Source organism: Trachemys scripta, chromosome 10, assembly GCF_013100865.1.
Source record: "Trachemys scripta elegans isolate TJP31775 chromosome 10, CAS_Tse_1.0, whole genome shotgun sequence".
In the NCBI taxonomy this organism is placed as follows: domain Eukaryota; kingdom Metazoa; phylum Chordata; order Testudines; family Emydidae; genus Trachemys; species Trachemys scripta.
The window spans coordinates 65,119,913-65,140,657 of NC_048307.1; the positions used below are offsets into that span (position 1 = coordinate 65,119,913).

The 20,745-nt window shown below is 45.4% G+C and overlaps 1 long non-coding RNA gene across 3 annotated transcripts in view; it reads right to left on the reverse strand.

Moving 5' to 3' along the window:
* LOC117883925 overlaps positions 1-20,745 on the reverse strand; it is a 241,371-nt gene that overhangs the window by 57,268 nt on the left and 163,358 nt on the right. The window contains exon 8 of one of the 3 annotated variants that reach the window (XR_004647443.1): positions 14,093-15,122. The exons of the other annotated variants lie outside the window; for them this stretch is intronic. This is a non-coding gene — a long non-coding RNA (uncharacterized LOC117883925). Of the gene's footprint in view, positions 1-14,092; positions 15,123-20,745 lie in introns of those variants that run through there. 3 annotated transcript variants of the gene reach the window in all.

Here is a 20,745-nt window from a genome sequence, read left to right on the forward strand (position 1 = left end):
AGCCAATAATGTGCTAGGTGCTGCAGAGAGAGAAAGACACACCGTCTTTGCCCCAGTGAGCTTACAATACAAAGACTTGGCCCCTACTGCAGGCTTCAGTGGGACTACTTATATGAATACGGTGAACAGGACTTGGCTGAGACCAAGCATGGCAAAATGCAGCCCAAAAGAAGAATCTCAGAAATTTATAAGACTGGGGCATTACAATGAACATTCTGATGTAACCTTAACACACACAGCAATCACAACTATCACTGGGATAACACTGGACTTCACTTGATGGGAAAGACAGGGCATTGCCTTAACAACAAGCACTGAAAACTTTTGAACTGAGCTGATTACTCCATTTCACATACTACCAATCACAATGAGTCAGATGGTCTAGAGATTAGAGCACAGAAGTAAGGAGTTCTAGTCCTTTCTGTGCCACCGATACTCTGTAACCTTTGCCAACTCACTTTACCTCACTGTGTTTCAGTTTCCCCATCTATAACACAGGATCAGCAATACTTATCCCTCTTCAGAAAGTTCTCTGTGGCCAGCAGACGAAAAGCACGATCTAAAATGCAAATCGTTAAGCTGTACAAAAATCATTTTCACAGTTGCTGTATGGATGGAGAATTTATACAAATGTACCAAAAAAAAATGTTTTCCTTTTCAAAATTCTTAAGTTTTGTTTCAGATACTTGAGTTTTTTGAGAGCCTGGCATAACTACATGATTATGTATTACTATTCTAATAAATAAACAAGTTCTAGGTATTCTAATTTACAACAGTAACTTATTATGTATGGTATGATGATTCAATCATAAATCTCTAAATATAATTACCAGATTTCCTAAAAAAAACCCCTCTCTTGCTTCTTCAAACTCAAGGTGATTTTCTCTAGATTTGTCAGTTCACTTAACCCTGTGCATCTTACTGCAAGCTTTAATCCTTTTGCACATTTCCATTTCAGCAGTATCATCCTTTTAGCAATTGCATTTGCTCTTAATAGAAAATTTCTTTTGTGGTTCATTTATATTCCAGAGACTATTCAGGTCACCTAGTGCAAATATTTTCAGATCACTGGGGATGTCACTGTCCGGAATCACATTCACTCTATTTCTTACCACTTCCCAAAATGAACATACTATGTATGAGGTGTTGAGAAAATCCTGGTTGTCATTCATCTCATTTTTATCTACGGAAGCAAAACACACAGTAGATGAAGTCTGATTTGCATGAAATTGTGCAGGCTCGCATATCTTGGTAATAATCTAGGGAACAGACATTCTTTGAGCTCTGCCGCGCATATTTTCTATTTTTAATTCATTTTTTTCTGTGTCATTTTCAATATATTTCTTTGTTGAATTCAGGAAACAGTACAGGGAAGGGTTCCTTTAAGTCAGTGTTTCCCAAACTTGGGACACCGATTGTTTAGGGAAAGCCCCTGGCGGGCCGGGCTGGTTTACCTGCCGCGTCCGCAGGTCCGGACGATTGCAGCTCTCATTGGCCGCGGGGTTCGTGCTCCAGGCCAATGGGAGATGCTGGAAGCGGCGGCCAGCACATCCCTCAGCCCGCGCCTCTTCCCGCAGCCCCCATTGGCCTGCAGTGGTGAACCGCAGCCAGTGGGAGCCACGATCGGCCGGACCTGCGGATGCAGCAGGTAAACAAACCAGCCCGGCCCGCCAGCGGCTTTCCCTAAAGAAGCCGTGTCCCAAGTTTGGGAAACACTGCTTTAAGTTAACACCCGCCAGTTCACATGTCTTCTAACCCAAAATTGTACAGTTCAGTAGCCACAGCACCTCCCTTATATTTTTAAGGTAGTGAGTTCATAGTCTATGGAGCTGATATTTTAATTAACACATGCATCTAGCACATGTTTTAAAACCGTGGGGCGGGAAAGACATGCTGTTGAAACCTCATGGAGTGATTCATCCACATCAGACCTGGGTGAAATTTCTCAAAAACCCCCACCTTTTTTTGCCGACAAATGCTGACTTGAGTCGACTGAAACATTTTGCAAATTTGTGCAGAATTCACCAAATTGGTTTGGCTAAAAAAGGCCTTTAACAAATAAAAATATAAAAAAATAGAAATGTTTAATTGACATTTTTTAAATTAAACATTTCAGTTTTTCAACTTGAAATGACTTTTTATTTTGAAAGCTGCTTCCATTTTATTAAAGAATAAGTTAATGAAATGAAATATTTTGAAATGTTTCAAACATGCAAATATTTAAAAAATTAAACAAAACATTTAATTCACCCTAAACCAAAAATTGTTTCTGACTTTCGGATTTGCCAGAAAATTTTCATCTCAGATTGACTTGAAACTATTTTGAGTCTATTTTTTTAGATTGGAAAGCAAACTGAAAAATCAGTTCTTCGCCCAGCTCTATCCCTTATAGCATGTTTTCATTCTGTGAGCATGACAGCACATGTTTGAACTTTATTCTAAAGTTCAGGCCTTTTTTCTAAACTGGGAGTGCTGTGATGATTTGTTACTCTTTTGTAGACTTGGATTTAGATGATCAGCAACACAGCCGCCTCAAAAACTGTCCTGTGGTAGGAGCCAGCTGCCAGTAAGCTGGTCTTCGGGAGTCAACCAAGCAATAGATAGAAGCAGAAAAAATAATCGCCATTGTTTCTAACATTATCTTTATCTCCTGGCTACCGGTGCCACTGACTCAGCAGACACAGGCTGAACACTAATGGTTTCAAGTCTTGAAAGATTTAAGATCTTAAGAATTGGAGGGCATTCAATATTTCCTTATTCCAATTATTTAATCCTGAAAATGCTATTTTATTTCCAGTTCCCAATGTATAAGGCAGAGATACTCAGTCTGAGGCTCGCGAGCCACAAGTGGCTCTTTAATGCGTCTCCTGCGGCTCTTTGCAGCACATGATATTAAAACACTGTGGGATTTAATTATTAACCAATTGGGATGCTTTTACTATGTTATTAACCAATTGTTGTTGATAAAATAATAATACTTGGTCAGTCATTTTGCTGAGAGAATAAGATATTGTATATATTATATAACACTAAATATTTCCCTATCATGCTGTTTAAACATGAATATATAGTACTATAGTAAATCAATTCACACTACTGTGGCTCTTGTGAGTAATAGAGATCGCTAATTTCGCTCCTGAACCCCTGAGGTCTGAGTAGCACTGGTATAAGGATTGCTTAATGGTCTCAGCTGTGGATTGGGAACACATACATTCTTAGAACCACAGATTTTAATGGAGGTAGAGCCACAGCTCAACCCTGCCTCTCTCTGAGGCAGGCAAGTTGAATATCATGTAGTTTACCATCTGGGGGCCGTTCAAACAGGTCCTTAAAATTTTCATGGCATTTTTGTCAGGGTAGTGACTTGCCCCAGGGTCCTGTGATAAAACTTCCCCTTTTCTCCACTATTTTGCAGCATGCTGGGTGCTAGCTGGCTGGTGCCCCTACCACGTGAGACCCTTATTGATGGGAAGAGCTCGATGAAGGTAAAATGCCAGATTACTAGAGGTGCCTGCAGTGTCCAGATAAACGTAATGTGTCAAACAAGTGGAAGTAGGGGCTTGCATCTTTTCATCTGACATGACTTTTCAGATGAATAAATTTTATCCAGAGCCAGTCTCCTGTTTGTGTGTGTTTTAATTAAAAAAAATTCTCCTTGGCTTGATAGTCCCAGTTGCACAGCTCCTGCCTTGCGTTCTGGGTTGATGCAGAGGTTGCTGGTTCTGCTCTCACACTGGCATGAGCTGGAGTCCAAAACAGCACCAGAGTGGGGAGGTAGCCTAGTAGCAGGAATTCTGCCTAACACTTTTTCTCTAAGGTTATGTCTACACTGCAGCAAGGAGCTGGCCTTCCAGCCCGGACAGACAGACCTGCGGGAGCGGGACTCAAGCTAGTAGCTAAAAATAACAGTGTGGACATTGCAGCTCTGGCAGAGACTCAGGCTAGACACCCAAGCTCAGACCCAAGGGAGAGCCCACAGCCAGACCACCACGCAGGGCCGGCTTGGACCCGAGCCGCCCCCAGGACCCGAGCCGTGCCGCGGGGGGGGACGGGACAGGGGGACCCGAGCCGCGCCGGGGGAACGGGGGATGGGGGGAGCCGAGCCCCGCCGCGGGGGGGACGGGGACGCGGGGGGGAGACGAGCCGCGCCGCGGGGGGGGGGCGAGCCACGCCGCGGGGGGGGGGGGGGAGCCGCGCCGCGGGGAGGACGGGGGGAGCTGAGCCGCACCGGAGCCGAGCCGCGCCAGAGCCGCTGGGGCCTGCGGGAACGGGCCGCGCCTCCCCGGAGCCCTTCTCCCGCCCCCACCCCAGCTTACCTCGTGCTGCTGGCCCGCCCCTGCTTCGTCTCAGACTTCCCGCGGACAGCTGCAACGCGGGGCCCTCTTGGCGCGGGGCCCAATTCAGCCGAATCGGAGCCACCATATCCATTGTGCTATTTTTAGCATGCTACCTCGAGCCCTGCTACCACAGGTCTGTCTATCCACGCTGGAAGGCTGGCTCCTGGCTGCAGTGTAGATACATCCTTAGGTCTTACCTACAGTTGCAACATTGGGAGCCCTAGGCCTTGCCTACACTGGCGCTGTACAGCGCTGCAACTTGCTGCGGTCCAGGGTGTGAAAATGCTCCCCCCCCCCCTGAACGCAGCGAATGCAGTGCCAGTGTAATCAGAGCCTGCAGCGCTGCACGCTCGCTTGCAGCGCTGCAAGCTACTCCCCTTAGAGAGGTGGAGTACTTACTGCGCTGTGAGAGCTCTCTCGCAGCGCTGGTGGCGTGACTACACTCACGCTTCACAGCCCTGCCGTGGCAGAGCTGTGAATTCCCGAGTGTAGCCAAGCCCTAGTGTTTGGGCCACAGACGTGGCTTTCAGCACCACATGGTTTAGGCTTATCCCCAGCAGAGTTAGAAGACATGGTGCTGTAAACTGTGCCAGCAGCACAAGCCTCACCGGCACTGGGGTGCCCAGTGTTGCTAACGTCAATGACACCAAACTAGTGTTAGCAACAGTGAGAAACTTTACTACTATTTCCCTAATGTAGCCTGGGCCTAAGAAGAGAAATATTTTCTGCACCACATCCCTGTTTTGGCAGCAGGGTTTGGAGTAGGGTTGCCAGCTGTCCAGGTTTTACCTGGGACAGTCTGGTTTTTGGCTTCTGTGTCTGGATGCCATTTAAGGTTGCCAAGTGCCCGGTTTTTGGGGACAGGCTCCTTGAGATGATCCAGCAAGTGACTGTGTGAGGAAGGGAAAGAAGTGAGTGATGGGGCGGGGCCTTGGGAAAGAGGAGGGGGGGGTGGGACCTCAGGGAAGGATGCAGGATCTCAGGGAAAAGGTGGGGTAGGGGCAAGGCCTCAGGGATCCAGCAATTAGAAAGGTGGCAACCATAGTTTGGAGAACCCCACATCTTACTCCTGCTACCGTGGATGGAAACTATAAAGCTGCTGGCAGCAGGGGCAAAGGCTGGAATGACCAGAGATAGAGCAAGCAAAGCCAGGGCAGGAGAAGGGGTGCTGCCGTACTCTATGCAAGTTCTGGACTTTTTGCCCACCGGTCGGTAAATGGAGCCTTGGAGCTGCAAGAGTTAATTAAAAAGGGGAATAAACATGGGCGATGGGTATCACAGGCTGGGGGAGGCTGTACCCCCGCCCATGCTCCGCCCCAAGGTTTCCTCCTGCCTGCTTCCCTTCCCGCTCTTCCATGGTAGAGAGGGTGGAGCAGGCAGGCTGGGCTGGGGCCATGCTGCTCAGGCCGGGGAGGGGGGTGCATGAAGGGGCTGGTGGCTGCGGTGTGTGTGCGCGCATGCACTGTGGGCTCCAGTGGAGGAGGGGTAGCAGAGGGAGAGGAGTGGGGCTTCATGCAGAGGCTCGTTCACCCGCCACCCATAGAAATAATTTATTTAAAATATTAAGTTGTGTTCCCTCGAACCACAGAAAGTCCTAAATGGATTTCTCCTTTCATAAGCGATACTATTCCCAGACCCTGAGTGAAACAGAGATCTGCTTGATACAGCATGTAAGCAAAGAGATCAGAAGAAACTAAACAGAGCTAAAGGGAGAAAAAATGAGAGGTGAGAAGAGGGACTTTAATTTCTTGCAATACTACATTGTGTTCTGCTGGGTCATAGCAAGCCTCTGAAAGCACTTTATGCTCATCTTTTCCATATTTTCCCAGTTGGATAGAACACAGCCTGATTCTAGAACTACATCTATCCATTTTATATACATGATCCACATCGCCAATACAAGATGTGCCTTTCAACAAAGAAATGTCTCACTATAGGTAATAACTAAAGAACAGGACCCCCTTCCCCTCTATATTTGAGATCAGTCACTGACTCAAACACAGAAAACATCAGGAATTCCCAGGGATTGACGGAGAAAGGTATATTCCTATGGTTTCAGGCATATATACTGTATTCTGCCCCTAATCCTTTCATACTCAGCTTGATTTATTAGTCTTACTTGGCATTCTATCTTGTAGACCTGCCAGAAAAGCACAGTGGGATGAAACAGCTGGTAAATTTGCTCGAATTCTATTATGAAATATCTTCAGTTCAAGTTTCAGTGAAAAGTAAACAAGTCATTGTCTCTAAAAAGTGATTCACTTCGCTGTCAGAAACACTGGCAATCTGCAACAGACATTAGATCTTTGTTAGAGCTGTCAAGTGAGACTACTTCCTACTGTGGATCTCTATGGTGGACAGAAGGTCATGTGACTCTTTGCTGCTTCAATGGAAAACACATTCACCAAAAGGTGTATTATTTATACTTCCTCACTTCTGTGCAATGACATTTGTTTAGCTGCATATTTGAACACTATAAATAGGGATGTAGGAAGAGAAAATTGGAAAACTCACTCCAGAGCAGGAAAGTGCTAAGTATGCTGTTAAATACGAAGAGACTGTCCATCCTCAGCCAGGAACATGTGGCAGTTATATGGAGTACACAGTATGGATCTGCAAATAAGTAAACCTCACCTGAACACAGAGTTGGCCTAAATCATTTACATAATCCCTCCATGGCTGAGAGCAGGGAAAGGAGAGAAAAAGCCACTATTCCAATCCACACATTGGAATAGTATCCATACAAAGTTGTTCTTCTATTCTGATGGCTATCAGCCAGGGAAGAATGAATTTCAACCCCAATCAATCACTCAAGCTGTGTGTGGGGAAAGAGCTGAATTTCCCCCAACATGGATTCTTTATCTATTGCTTAATTTCTACAGGAAGACATTTTTTCAGCCAACAGTGGCTTTGAAAAAAGGAATATACTGGAAAAAAATCTATTGGTGGGATAAACTGCAGCTCTTTACTGTATGCCTCCACAGTGAACTTTTTTTTTTTTTTAATTGGTGGAGAGTCTTTAGAGGTTGTTTGACTTTCGCACATTCCTGTGGTGTGTGAGAAATGTGAGACAAATATGGGTAGAAAACGAGACTGGATAATTAACACATTATGGATTGTCCTTACTAGAAAGATAACTATAATAAAGGGTTTACTCTCCTGTAAAGAGGCAGGTGGCATTCGTTTAGGTATTCTATGTGTAGGATTATGGTACCGCGCAGAATATATATTTCCGTGCATACACCACATATACACACTGTATAAAATTCGCACCTTACAGAGAAAATGATAGTGACTGCATAGTTAAGGTTGCCATGAAGTTAACACAAAGTAGGACTAAAACTCCCTCGGTTTCACACTTTGAATTTATTCTTATGAGGACAAATTAATTTTCCATATCATTTTTGCAAAGAAATATGTACTAACTTTTGTTTTAAAAATGTGCGACATTTGAAATTTTGCCCTGATAATCTCATGGGGGTAATTGCGGGGGGCGGGGGGGAAGGGTGTCGCTCTAGCTGAACTGCCGTAGTCCCCACAAATACACATCTCAACTATAGGCTTCTTTTTAAATGTTACAATTAAACAAAGTTATTTCCCATACTCAAGATAACCTAATGCATCTTTGTCAGAGTAGGACAGCTCAGACCTGTTAGCGACTTCCTTTTCTGATGATACAGGGGACAGCTGTAAGCTCACAGACCTTGACAAGTTAGGGGTCAATTCTCTCTCCCTGCCTCCTCCCACACCACCCTTAGTAACAAGGGGCCATGAAAGAAGCCAGGAGAGGGGAGTGGGTGTTGAAGCACAGATCATCAGAAACCCACAGCTTGCGGCTCTTGTGGTTTGTGCTAGTCTAATTAGGGTATGTCTACACTTTAGCTGGGAGGTGAGTGTCCCAACACAGGCAGACAGACTTGTGCTAGCCCTGCTCAAGCTGGCATGCTAAAACAGCACTAGGACATTACGGTACAGGCAACGGCTCAGGCTAGCCACTTGAACTCGGACCCAGGGGGCCAGATGGGATTGGATTTGGGTGGCTAACCTGAGCCACCGCCCGTGCAGCAACGTCCACACTGCAGTTTTTAACACGCTAGCTTGAGCAGAGCTAGGGTGTGTCTACCCATGCTGGAATCACGCCTCCCAGAAGCAGTGTAGTCAAACCCTAACAGACTTGAGGAAGTCTAAGTGAGTCTGCTTCCAGGCTTACCAACTGTGGAGGGCAGCAGGAAGGACAGGGTGTAGGAGCTAGATTTTATAATGTACTATGGGAATTAATGTATGATTTGATTTCATCCTGTCAGCCACCTTTTTTGAATAGCAGAAAGGAATGACAGACCAGAACAATCCTTATGACTGATTATGGTCACCCTTTTGGTTTTTATGGTCACCCTTTTGTTTTAGAATAAGTTATAAAGCTACTATGGTTTCCTATATGTATTACAAATTAGGAAGTAAGAGACAGGATTCTCTATTGTATCTATGTTAAGAAGATTAGAGGAATGTTGAGAGCCTGAAGCCCCACTGTGAATTGTTTTAGTTATAAGATTTAGCAAGGCTTGATTCACAATGTATTCTGCTGAATATATAATACTGCTGTCTGTATACCTTGGAAGGTTTCTGTAAGAGATTGTTTGTGTGAATGAGGAATGCATGCATCAGGAAAAGATAAGGTGTGAAAGCCAACACAAATGTCCAGATGGTCAAGAAGAAGTGAGAGACTTGGAAAGACCAGGAGACAATCAGAAAACATCCATTGTATCTGATGTTAAACACGTTAGCAGCATTGACGACCTCAGAGGTGAGGCAGGCACCCCCGAAGGTGAGACAACGAATAGGAGATAATGACGGGAAGCCGGACAATAACCATCAAATGATAACACCACTTATGGACTAATGATTACAGGATGACATTGCAAAATGCATGGACTCAAGTGAGAATTTACAACTATAAAGCCTGGGGTGTTTTGCCATGGAACTCTGGGTTCAGTCCTGCAAGGCCTCGGAGCATCGGATCGCGATCGACAGAACCCAGCTCCACACTCGTACTCAATCTAACTGGCCATTAGATTGACTCGAGCTACAACAGACTGGTAACTATGAACATCACTGGCAGGAGGGAGAGAGAGAGAGAGAGAATGTGTGTGACTGAAAAGCATATGCTAACTGTGGTATTCTCAATAAATGCTGTGTGTATTTACCTTCCTCTATAAAGAGCCTGTGTACTTTGAATGAGCATAACAAGGGGAGCACAGATACAGGGAAAAGCATGAATAAATGGCACAGAAGTTGACAGTGGGGCTGGGAAACAGAGCTTCCAGCTGATTTACTGGCTTCCACTACTCATCAGTCTCCAGCCCCACTGCAGGGCCCAAGATACCTGGCCTCAGTGGGCAGCCTGGCTTTCTAGCTCCATGGGCCCCTCTGTGCCCCATCCCTCATGCCTCTAACTCCCATTCATTGTAGTGCTTATTTATTCTGATCAACAAAATAAACAACCAGAACCAACAATTGGGAGGGAAATCATTTTCTACTCAGAATGGGGATTAGGGGAGTAAGGAGCCCTTAGGATTAGCAGGCCAGGCTGCCCATTACCCCCCACCCCCTTACTCATTCCTCTATATCTAGAGCCCTGAACTCTTGCAGTTAAGTCTAGGGAAACCAGGCCCAGAATGAGAAAAACTTCTGCAGGTCTGTCAGTCCAAAGCTCCTGGTGGGGAACTACAGGAGGCCTGCCAGAGAGAGACACTACCGCTGAGATAAAGCTGTGGGTGCCCTCCTCCCACCATGTCCCAGGCCCTGTTACTAATGGGCAGGAGATGGGGACACTTGGAGGCAAAATAAGAGCATCCCCCTGGCAGCAGATTTCCCTTCTGGAGAACCTCCTATGCTTTGCCAAAGCAGAACCCTGGTCTGATGGAGCTGGGCTGGTCCTTTGAACTTGAACTCCTGATGGGGAAGGACCTCTCAGGGAGCAGGGATGGTGCCTCATGCTGCCCCACTCTCCCTCACTTCCACCCTTCACAGGCCACAAGGAGGAGGAATTCCCTAATAGCCAGTTAAGCCATTTTAACAACCCTTTGCACTGCCAGAGCTGCACAAAGGGTTCATATTGCAACTGAAAACCAGATCCCTAGTTGCCAAACTGCATATTGCACCAACTCAAATCATACAAAGCAAGCATATCAATCATTCAATACCCCATCTATGCTCTGCTCTTCAGTTCCTCTCAGCATCAGTTGCCTCCCTTGCAACAGAGTAAGTGAGGCGTGGTGTCAGATTGCCAGTGGGAGCTCGGAGACAAGTTTATCTGTCAGAGTCCACTGCAGGCTCAAGAACAGAGAGGAGTAAGATATATTTACTCCACTCCCCCTCCTGTAAGTGTAGGGTCCATTGGAACCATTTCACCTACTCCTTTGCCCTTCCCCTCAATGCACAGGGTACAGAAGATTTGAACAAGAGGAAAAATGTCTTTAAAAATGCTTTGGGGACATAATCAATGTAGCAAAACAATGGATTTTTTCCTTTAGCAAAGCACAGGCTCCACTCTTCCTTCTGTCTTGTTGCACAGCTTCAGACTTTTTGTTCTGTAGCAAAAGCTCTCCATTCAAGCACATGGCATTTTCTGGGCACTATATCTTCAGTATATTCTTTGCAGCAGTGTAATTTTTTTATATAGTCACTTGAATAATCAGCAGGCAGTGTTAAAATACACCATTGTACATTGACATTGCTAAACCGCAGGAAGCAGCTGAGGATGAAGGGGGAAGGCTGCATTTCTTACTGGCCTTATTTTTCTCTCGTTTCTTTGAGAGCTAACTCTTTATTTCCTGCATACGAGTATCTCACACAGTTAAAGCCAGCCCTGGTTGTAGCCAGCTCTTGTTCCTGCCCCAAACAGTACACAGTTTTTAAGAATGTCCCAACAGGGACTTGTTTGCACAACAACCCTCTGTGCCCCAAACCTGGGGTATGCTTTTGGGTACAGAGTCAGACCCTTGATGCTTTGCAATTGCCAACACACAAAAACACCCTACATGGCTTATCAGCCAATTAACCTGCATGGTAGCTTCAGGTCCCGAGCTTTCAGATTTGGTATGTATTCTATAAATAATTTAATGAGCCATCAGAAATTTGGGAAGGAGACACAGAGCCACGTTTGAAGGAAGGGAGTTCTCTAGTCACAGCTGTAACCATTTACTTTTGTTACACATAGCTGTATTCTTTTTTAAGTGCTCAGCCTTTTTAATGCTAATCCAAGATTATTGTCTCTCTCTGCCAGCCAGCCATATGTGACCCCTGTTCTTTATAAACATTACAAACTGTGCAAGAAGATTATGTGGATACAGGCAACATCTTTGCCTTCCTATAAAGCTAAATTTTACTAGTAAGCCAATACCAATGGCTTCAGTCTTTTCCTGTCTCCTTTCTGCCTTTACAAGCTCGATGAGGTAATATCTTTCATTGGACCAACTTCTCTTGGGCCTGGTCTTTACTACACAGTTAGGTTGATGCAAGGCAGCTTATGTCGACCTAGCTGTGAATGTGTCTACACTTAAATTTTGTTCCCACCGATGTAACGGCCCCGTTATGTCAACTTAATAACGCCACCTCCTGGAGCGAAATAGAGTCAGGGTCAATGTAGTCAGGTCAGTTTGTCAGTTTAGACACTGCGTTGTTTATGTCAACTCTTATTGGCCTCCAGTCCTACAATGCCCTACACAGAGCGCTCTGGTCACCATTATGAACTCCACTGCCCAGGGGTCAGGTGGACAGCTGCCCCTCCCCTTTAAAGCCCTGCAAATTCTTGAAATATCTATTGCTGCTTGCCCCGCTTCGTGAGCACACCTCGCAGATCTCCACTGTTGCGTGCAACTGCCCAGCTGACCATGCCAGCTACATGCTGCAGACGCACTCCTGCCTAGAGCACAGGAGATATTGGATCTCCTGTGTCTTAGGGAGAAGAGGCTGTGCAAGCACAGCTCTGATCCGGCTGTAGAAATGTCAATATCTATGAGCAGACTGCTCGGAACATGGAGGAGAAGGGCTACAACAGGGACCAACAGCAGTGCGATGTGAAAGCCAATGAGCTGCGGTGTACCAGAATGCAAGGGAGGCCAACAATCGATCTAGTGTGGAGTCGCAGACCCGCCGCTTTTACAAAGAGCTGCATCATGCCATCCTCGACCCCCAAGAGCCCTGTGGATACTTTGGAGGAGCACGAGTCACAGGCCCCCACCATGAATAGTCAGGAGCTGGATGAGGAAGAGGAGGAGGAGGAAATGGGGAACAGGTGACCAGGGGATCCAGCGGCGCAACGAACCAGGACCTGTTTTTGATTCCACCGCAGTCCAGCCAATCCCGACAGTTGAGTCTGATGCAGGGAAAGAAACCTCTGGTCAGTATGCAGTTTGCTTTGAAATTACAGGGATGGAACCCCCAAAGTAGCAAGACACATCTGTTGATTTACTCTTTTTCACCTGGGCTAGAAGAGGTAGTGAAAAAACCAAGAGAGACAGAGCTGCTATCTGCTTCTCATTCCCCCTATAGAGTTAGGCGGGGGGATCACATGGAGCAGTTTGTTTACGTGGGATGTCCAATAGCAATTACAATGAAACTTTCCTGGAGGTATCTGCAATCCTCTCCCAAAGGTTTCTGGGCAAGGCTGCCTTATTTCTTCTGCTACAGTAGGACACTTTCCCACACCACTTAACGATTACTTCAGCAGGCACCATTTCAGTGTACACAGGCTAGCAGCATACTGGCCTGGGCAACATCAGGATGCCAGCAGCAGCTGTGCTTTCTCTGCCTCTGTTACCCTCAGGAATGAGATATCAGCTAAAAATCACCACCGCCTGTGGAAAACCATGCCAGCATTCAGTTCCATTGCCCTACACAAATATACTCAGGCCTGTGAGTTATTTCCCCCTCATTTCCCCAATCCTCCCACCCCCCGAGGGCCATACTCACCATGACCAGTGCTGTGACTGGAGTAATGCTATATCAATCCCTAGGAGCAGTGAGAATGTAGGGCTTGCAACTTTTGGGAATCAAGGGGAGTGAGTTAGTTTTCCTAAGTTTTGACTTACACCAGGATTACCCTGACAACGGTACCTCTGTGTGTTGTATCTGCAGCTGCTGGTATTGTGGCCTTCAGGGTCCCCCCTCCACACTTACAGAATGCCTGAGCCAGATGATGAGGAGAAAGAAGAGGACTCAGGATAACATGTTCCAGGAAATAGTGCAGGCTTGTGCTCCATCAGAGAACGAGACCAGGGCCTGGAGGATGACCCTTGCAGACAGCATGGAGAAGGAAAGAGTGGATAAGAAAAAGGCTGTGGAATACAAGCAGGGAAAGGAGAGGGAGATGCACCAGGACATAATGGAGCTTCTCAGGCAGCAAACAGAGATGCGGTGGACTTAGACTTGCAGGTTCACAATCCCATGCTCGCTTCCCTCTGCAACCCATAGACAGTTCAGTGTCGGGACCGCCCTACACCCCCACTCAACATTCCACATGGCAGCAGAGATCACTGCACTACCCCTACCACTCCACCCCAGGGGACATTAAAGAAAATCACAGCTGCACATACACTGACCTGTGAAACACACAGCTGGTGTATGTGTACCTGAAATGGAAATGACTGTTCTTTCCCCTTCATAAGTTCTATTTCCTTAATTTATTAAGTTTTATTAAGTCCCAATTTTTTTTATTTGCCTGGTTCATGTTACAGAATAAAACGTTTTTTGTTTGTTTGTTTGTTTGGAACATAATTCATCTTTATTAGTTCACAGCATATGCTCACTGGTGATGAGCAGCTCTGACAGCGATCAGTTTCCTGTTGCTGCACTGTGTCACAGAACCCATAACATCATTCACAAACAATACTAATAGATGCATTGACAATGTTAGATTCCTACATATACAGCTACTACAAGAATCATACCAGGCTGCAAATGTCAGCATTTCAACATTCCCAATGGTAATCCGTGTCAGGAAAGAAAGTCTCTTTTAGCAGCTTTCTGAACAGTCCTATGTTCTTAAAGATGTGCACGTCATGCACCTTCCCTGATGTTGGTAAAGTGTCCTGGAGGATTCACCAGTACTTGCATTACTATAGAAAAACAGCCCTTTCTGTTGATGTACTCTGCGGCAAGATGGTCTGGTGCTAAAATAGGGATTTGCATGCCATCTATCGCCCTAATGGAGCTTGGGAATCCCATTATTGCAAAACCATCCACTATGTCCTGCACATTCCCCAGAATGACAGTCCTGCTTATCAGGAGGCAATTAATGGCCCTGCACACTTGCCTGACAATGGCCCATGCGGTGCATTTCCCAACTCCAAATTGATTCCCAGCTGACCAGCAGAAATCTGACATTGCAAGTTTCCACAGTGCCAATTCCCACTCACGTCTCAACTGTCAGTGTGGCTCTCCTTTTGGTGTTGCTGCGCTGGAGGCCTGGGACGAGCTCAGTGTACAAATCCAGGAATGTGGCCCTGTGCATCCGAAAGTTCTGCAGCCACTGCTTGTCATCCCAAACCTGCATAACAATGCGATCCCAGTTGCTCAGGCTTAGAACTGGTGTGCCGCCATCTGTAGCTGTGCCGTGAATGCTGCCAACAACCTTGAATTGTTTCCGTGTCCCCCAGCAATCTAGCCGCCAAGGAATCATCATGTTCCCCACAGCTCCTCTTGTAGCTCTGCGAATACTGCAGGATCAGGGACTTCTTGCTTGCAACACTCACCACAATAGTGCAAAGCCATGCAGGATCCATGCTTCTGTCAGAGATGGTGGACAGCAAGGAGGAATGTACAGGTTTACAGGGAATTCAAAAAGAGGCGTGAAATATTATGGGATGTAGGTGAAATTATGGGACGGAGAACATGGCATAATGGGAAGTTGAACCCATGCTCCCAGTCACCCCGTGCAACTCGTTTTGGCCCCCTCAGGCATTGCAAAAACTTCCCAAAACACCCTGCGCTGTATGGTGGTGAGTTGCACAGTGGGATACCTACTCATGGCGCACTTCACTCTGCATCAGTATAAGCACTCCGGGTGAGGAGGTGCACCACTGACACAAGGAGTGTACTATGCACATGTACAAGTGATGTAATAACTATGGCAGTTGTATGCCAATGTAACTTAGGTCGACATAATTTTGTAACGTAGATATGGCCTTGGTGACAGAGACAAGCTTTCAAGCTGCTACACTGAGCTCTTCCTCAGTTCCAGAAAAGGTACTCAAAGTGTCACAGCTAAATACTAAATCAAACAGATAGTTTAGCATAAGTTGTTAGACACATCCTAAGGGACCATTCAAGGTGAAGTGGCCCATTAACATCCCTGCAGTTATAGGACAAAAAGGGGGGTTAGTGGGATACAGATTGTTGTAATAAATCCAGTCTCTTTATTTATCCAGTGTCATCTGCTTTTACAGTAAAGCCCAAGCTCTGAGCTCCACACAGCAGACGCTTAGAAGTACGAGCCTCTCCAAGCAACAGCGAGTCTAGTGGAGGGGGTTCCAACCAACCCTTAATTTCAGGTTTCCTCTTCCTCCCATGTTATCTCTTCCCCTCCTCACGTTACAGTTACAGCTGCTCCAAGTTAATGCAACAACCAAGAGGAGTGGTAACCTAGCCTGAGGCCACTTGACCACTCCTCACAGGTCTAGTAAAAGTATAGTACCTTCACCCTCCCTCGTTCCTGCCCCTCTTGTAAGCAGATGCCCTCATGTTGTCCTTAAGCTATCTTGATTTGCTACATTGCTGATAAGAGCATTGTGGTCCATTGCGGCACCATTAGGCTGCTATTATGAGAATAAAGTTACGGGTGGCTAAAGGAAGCCATGGTGACATTCCTAGTTCAGACAGAGTTAGGAGTTTTCAATGTTCCTACAAAGCAAACTGGTCTAGAAAAATACTAGACCTGGATGCATGTGCGCACACAAGGGCCTGCTTGTGTGAAGTGCTGAACACGATCAGCATTTTATTATGGCAGTGGGAGTTGAGGATGCTCAGCATTTCAAGGGAGGCACTTGGCAGCAAGCATCCCAATGACAATGTGGTACCAAAACGTAGTAGAGAAATGAGAGCCAATGGGGAGCTCCATGTTAACCCAGCGATGCCTTCAGCCAATTCCTGAATTACACTAAATCCATATAGGCACACTGAAATCCAAACAAGACACTCCATGTGGAGAACTTAATCTTCTGATGTAGGCAAGGCCTTGACAGACTTTTGGCAAACACTAGGAAATGGAAGATATGGAATTAAGCAACCACACTGATCCTACTCCTCCAGTAGTTCAGAGCTAGCTACCAATTAACAATAAATTAAAGTTAATCTCCATGGCCCTGATCCAACACAAACCTTAAGAATACGCTTAACTTTAAGCATGCCAATAGTCCTATTGAAGTTAAAGCACATGCTTAAGTGCTTTGCTGAATCAGTGTCTATTTGGTTATTTGATAAAATGCCCCAATCATATCCCCACATGGTACCTCTGGTGCTGGCATCTGTATTCCTCTTACAAACACTGTACCAAACGGCAACCCCTTTCTAGTTCCCAGGTGGCGACAATAAGATTAGTAGATTTATAATCCAAACTGGGTGAAGACCAAAAACAAGAAGAAAAAAAAAAAGATTACATTTTGGAAAAATGAGGGAAGTCCAGTGAGATAAATCAGTGGGAGAAAGGACACAAAAGGGAAATGAACAATGGTTACAGAGAAATTACTGCATTCCCAGAGTTGCATGTCACCTAGTAATAAATACAGTAGGAGGAGATAAAGGCCACTGTCGAACAGGGAATTACAGGAAATAATCAAAAAGGCATGAGACAGAAGAGTAGGATGGGGAGTAGAGAGAATAAAGCTATGAAAAAGCACAATGGGCATAAGGCAGGCTGAGGTAAAGGATGAACGAAAGATTGTACAAGGAGTAAAGACACAAGAATTTTTCAAGTATATAAGAAGCAAAAGGTCAGCAGGGCATCTAGAGATCACCAGGATTATTTAGTGACAGAAGAAAAAGAAGAAAATTGAATTCTTTGCTGGAATGTTCACAAGAAAGAATGGAGGAGTGAGACTGGAGACAGAATGACATTTTCTATGAGAAGGGGACTCAGGAACTCAGGGTCATAGCAGAGCAGGGAATAAAGAAATTACAGTGACTGCAGCTGGAAAAGGCACAAATAGGCGCCCTTGCAGAGTAATAAAGGAGGCAAGGGGGACTTCTAAACAGTGATATTTAAAATGTTCTGTTAGAAACTGGGGCAGGAGAGAAATTAGTTCCTATACCTTCATCCACTGCATTCTTGTTTGCTCAGCATGGCCAGAAGACTTCACACCCTTCCAGTTTGGGGCACTCTGGAGACTGAAATAGCCCCAGAGAGACTTAGCCTGGGAGCTGCTCTATGTTACATCAACATCCCTGATTCTGCAAAAAAGACTTACAGCATAAGCCAGAACACACATGTACACCACAGTTCCCAACTCTGACTCCACTTCCAAAACTTGCTGGGGACTAAATTAAGCAGCAGAATTTCTCCCTGCATTCCAAGTCAAGAAGGGATTTATGGAAGATCTAAGGTACATTAAAACACCTGTAAGTTTATTTGGAGTAACAGGAAATATGGTGCATTGGAAAAACTGATGAAAGGAACACTTAGAGTAGGTCTACCTTGCAACTAGGACAGTATTTGTAGGCATATCCAAACTAGCCTTGATTGAGCTAGGTCACTAAAGGCAGCACTGTAGCCATGGTGGCATGGGCAGCAACATAGGCTAACCACCTGAGTATTTAACTAGGATCCTGTGGGGGGATTGTACTCAGGCAGCTAGCCCATGCCACCAGCCAGTGTAGCCATGGTTATACTGCTCTTTAGTTGAGCCAGCTCAAACAAAGCTAACTCAGATATGCTTACACATGCTGCAACTGCACCTCCTGATTGCAGTATAGACATACCCTTACAGCATGTCTACACTACAAAATTAAGTGGACTTAACTTACGTTGGCATACAGCCGCCGCAGTAATTACATTACTTGTGCGCATTTACACTTTGCTCCTTGTATCGGCGGTACGCATCCTCAACAGGAGTGCTTGTACCGACTGTACTGTCAGCGTGGGGCATTGTTTTGTGGGATGGCTTCTGAAAGCTAGTAACAATTGATGTAAGCAATGCAGCGTCAACACTGACACTGTGTTGACCTAACTACATCGACATTGACTCTACACCTCTCCTGGAGGTGGAGTTATTAAGTCAGTATAGCAGGGCAGTTACATGGTGGGGAACAACATTTTGGTGTAGACAACAACATAGTCAGGTCGACATAAGCTGCCTTGCATTGACCTACTCTGTAATGTGACCAGGCCTTAGTAGCAGAGGTTGCTCAAGACAATCTGCTGCCCTAGGAAAAACTGTAGTGTGCTGCCCCCTTCTTGTCCTCTAGAATGGAGGCTATCAACTGGGGGGAGGGGGAGGATGCGCGTCAGACTTTCTGGGGGAGCGGTGCATTAAGCCTTCTGATAGTTCAGTGGTTATGGTAGAAATGGGGGGCCAAGAGCCAGGTTGCAGCGCTCACTTGTGTTTGGCCCGGCTGCCCCTGCATCACGATGAGGGGAGCAGAAGGACCAAATCTGAGAGAGTGGCATTGCAACCTGATGTGCAGGGTCACAGAGCCACTCGGGTTTGTTCCAGCCTCCCCTGTCGCACTAGGCAGCTTCCTGGTTTGCCCATAATTAAGGAGTTACAAAAAGAAAGTCTTGGCTAGCAAGCTAGAGAAAAGAAATAAAATCTTCTATAGGGGAATACTGTGGGTAGAGGTTTCCTGAACTTTATAAGCAAACTCCCCCCATCTCTATACTCCCTTTTAAAAAGTACCTCATTTTAGGAGCTGGATATTCTAAATTTTAAGGGTGCACAACACAAAAGTGTGGATAACAAATACATACAAATGGTCAGGTCCTGTCTCCTCCCACCACAATGCTTATGAAACGACATGCCTTCGGAATGGCTATTAGCAAAGTGTGCGCTTGTAATGGATCACACCTGCACCCCCTTTCTAGACAACAAACAGTGTCAAACGGCTGGACCGACAATATGCGTTTTCTGGGCTGCAAACTGCTCTGAACTAAGAAGCAAGGAATGTGCTTGGCGGAATAGGAGAATTGAGGGGAGGGGGGAATGTCAGCGTTTTGCCTCTGCTAAATGTCATACTTCATTCAGATGTAGAAAACAACACACATGGACCAACGGTAAAGATCAATATATTCCAGCAGCTCTCAGCATACTGAAGAATTAAAAGAAAAAAAAAAGAGTAAAAATGCCAATGTTTTCCCCTCCAATTGTTTTTATTTAATGGGGTATCTTTCTCTCAGTCGTTTCTCCATGTTTGCTATTAGAACACAAGGTGACCTTTCTATGCTTAATTAACCGAACAAAACACACGGAACATTAATGCCAAAAATGCCCCTTGTGCATTCTACTGCATTTGCAGATGTTTGAAATAATCCATCCTAATTTCTTTTTTCCTCAGTTTAGGGTGAATCTGGTCCGATACAAAAAAGGGAACCGAAACAGTAGAGTGGGAGAATTAACATATGTTGACAAATGTATAGTATAAGTATGTGCATGCAGCAGAATGTTTCCGAATGGGCTTTGGCTGATGAGTCCAGAATGGGCGCTTGATATTAATGCTTTCCTTCTATCGCAGTTTTCTTGCAAGGAACTCAAAAACACTTTACAAACATTAATTAATGTTCTACAGGCCTTAGAGATAAAGAAGAATTATACCAATTTTACAGAAGAATAAACTGAGGTTCAGAGGAGTTGGATGACTTGTTCAAGGCCACACAACTCAATGAAAGAGGCAAAAATAGAACACAAGAATATTAACTCCCAATGACCTGTTATAACTTCCAATCCACACACTTCAACCCTGGACCTTGCCTACAGTAGACTCTTAGAATTGCCCACCACTCTAAGAGTAGCAGCCGTGTTAGTCTGTATCCGCAAAAAGAACAGGAGTACTTGCGGCACCTTAGAGACTAACAAATTTATTTGAACATAAGCTTTCGTGGGCTACAGCCCACTTCTTCGGATGGATCAACATCAACATGTATCCGAAGAAGTGGGCTGTAGCCCACGAAAGCTTATGTTCAAATAAATTTGTTAGTCTCTAAGGTGCCGCAAGTACTCCTGTTCTTTTTGCGGATACAGACTAACACGGCTGCTACTCTTAGAGTGGTGGGCAATTCTAAGAGTCTACTGTAGGCAAGGTCCAGGGTTGAAGTGTGTGGATTGGAAGTTATAACAGGTCATTGGGAGTTAATATTCTTGTGTTCTATTTTTGCCTCTTTCATTGAGTTGTGTGGCCTTGAACAAGTCATCCAACTCCTCTG